At 33.9% G+C, this 2,467-nt stretch overlaps 1 pseudogene; it reads left to right on the top strand.

The window, feature by feature from the left end:
* Window positions 1-1,965: 1,965 nt before the first annotated feature.
* LOC112477936 lies at window positions 1,966-2,084 on the top strand (annotated as a pseudogene).
* Window positions 2,085-2,467: the final 383 nt, after the last annotated feature.

Below are 2,467 nucleotides of genomic sequence, written 5' to 3'. Positions count from 1 at the left end.
ACCAGCTAAATCTAAGGTTCGGCAACACTTTTACTTTTTGCATCAGTTGAGCCCCTAGCAGAGCTTCTTATCCAAAAATAAGTATTAAACGGCCTAATTTCCCATAAATTTAAGTCATAATGATTTGTGTTAGATTGGGCAATGTACATACGTTTATTCCTAGGCAAAAAAATATCACTTGGAAAAATAACTTTCTTAACAATTACAATAGAAAAAAGCTAGTGTTTATTGATCTTACTATGTGCAAGGCACTGTGTTAAGTGCTTTATATACATTATTTCAGTTTCTCACAGCTATGCTATTATGATGGTACCAGTATTATTGCCATTCTAAAAATGGGGGAAATTAAACTTGCTCAATATCATGCACCTAGTAAGAGTCGGAATTATAATTTATACATAGTCATTCTCACCCTAGAGCCCCAGCTTTCAATCATTAAAATAACAAACCAGTTTTATGCAATGTATTTAGAAGATACAGGTAATTAGGATAAAATTAAAATTGGCCTTAAATTTGACGCTTAGATACAATGATTGTAACATGTTGGTAGATTTTTCTTCTTATTTTTATTTATGCTTATGTATATCTATCAAAACTGGAACCACACTAATAAGGTTTTAAAATTGCTTTTTTTTCATTTCAAAATATACAGTGAGAATTTCCAATGTCAGTAGATGATCTTTGAAAACATAATTTTAATAGCTACAAGAGAAAAATATTTTTCACTTACATGATCCAAAGATTTGTCACAATTCTTTATATCACTCAGCATGTGCAGATTTGATCAAAATGACCACATTTTTCTTTATTTTAGAAACTTTTGATTTCCTTTTAAGTGATCAAAATATATCAGTGGAGCAGCACTTTCTGTTTTCATTCTGTATAAAGCAGTTCTGAAGTAGAATGAAGCCTTTAAGCTTGATTCTCTAATGCATTTGCAGCTGAAATTCACAAGTTTGTAGCTTAAGGGATAGTCGTTGCCCTGTCAAAACAAGCTGCTGGTGACTAACTAGAAAACTTCCCTAGGGATTATCTAAGTGGACAATGGAATTTTCTTTCAAATATAGTTAGTTTTTTTTTTTTTCAGTCTTCCCGCCTTATAAGTATAAAGGATCTCATCTGATTAACTTTGTCCATCCATACTCACTGAGAAAGGTAGAACACTGAAGACCATGGTGGATGTAGGACCAGAGAAGAGAGCATTTGCTTTGTTTAAGACCGAAGGAGTCTTGGTTGGCATGCCTCTATCTAGAATAATGAAGAATAGACTCTTGCTATAAATCTGAGTTCTTTTTGAACACTTGCTGCTTATTCATTTCTTTGCTCAATATTTTCTCCCTGGTGCTACTTAGATCTCTATAATAATGGTGCAAAGAATACAATCAAAATCAAGTATTTAGTTTTCTTGTTTACTTTTTTCTTCCATTGTGCAGAAAAGACTGTGTCTTACATGGATTTAAGTGAAAATAATCCATTAACTGATCACTGGAGGAAAGAAAGCTAAATTACACTCTCTGTATGAAGAATATTATGGCAGTTGGTTAAGAATATCCATGGGGCATTCCAAAAATGCACATGATACAGGCTGAGATGGGGAATGGCCATCAGCTAGATGTTTCAAAGTACACAACTGGGCAGCCTAATTTATTGTATAGATTTAGTCAAAACCCACAGATTTTTTTGCGTATCGCGAAGTACAAGTAAACTTAAGTAAAAGCAATATATTTTATCCACATGGAACATGTTCTTAGATATAATAAAATAAATAAGTAGGGAGGCGAAGAAGTTTATATTCTTAGAAACTAAGAATCCATTTATGGGTATAAGTGGAATTGTGTTTATTCCTCTGATTCTCTGAAGTGGCTGTGTTTTATTAAACTCTTTTGGGGGAAACAGCTCACTTTCTTTTTTGTCACCAAATATATATTCCAAATGGAAATGGCCATTTTAAATGAATGCACTTCAGTCTACGGCCATGCTACCCTGAACAAGCCTGATCCCGTCTGATCTCGGAAGCTAAGCAGGGTCAGGCCTAGTTAGTACTTGGATGGGAGACCACCTAAAAAGACCAGGTGCTATAGGCATAAAAAATAAAAAATAAGGGATTGTAAACTGACAAGGTCCTTGCAATCTGTGAGGTCAACCAAGGGTTACCTCACCTAAGATATAAAAATAAAAAAATAAACTAAAAAAAAAAGTAATGCACCTCCTTGGCTGTAGCTGTTAGACTGGATGAATAATAGCTACTTGTCCACAGCCAAGCAAGTCATAAAACTCTTTCACCAACTACAATGATTGGTATAACTAGTGAGTACACAAACCATTATTAGCTAGTCTATGTCCTTCCACAGCATTTTCTCATTTGAGCTGGAAGTAAAGTTTTATCATCTCTTTGGTGATAAAACTTTAAGAATTGAGGAGTTATGTAGTCTTATTTCCAGGTACCCTAAGATGCCTATTGGAAATA

Source organism: Pteropus alecto, unplaced genomic scaffold, assembly GCF_000325575.1.
Source record: "Pteropus alecto unplaced genomic scaffold, ASM32557v1 scaffold131, whole genome shotgun sequence".
NCBI classification, from domain to species: domain Eukaryota; kingdom Metazoa; phylum Chordata; class Mammalia; order Chiroptera; family Pteropodidae; genus Pteropus; species Pteropus alecto.
This window is presented reverse-complemented; position numbering and strand designations above follow the sequence as displayed.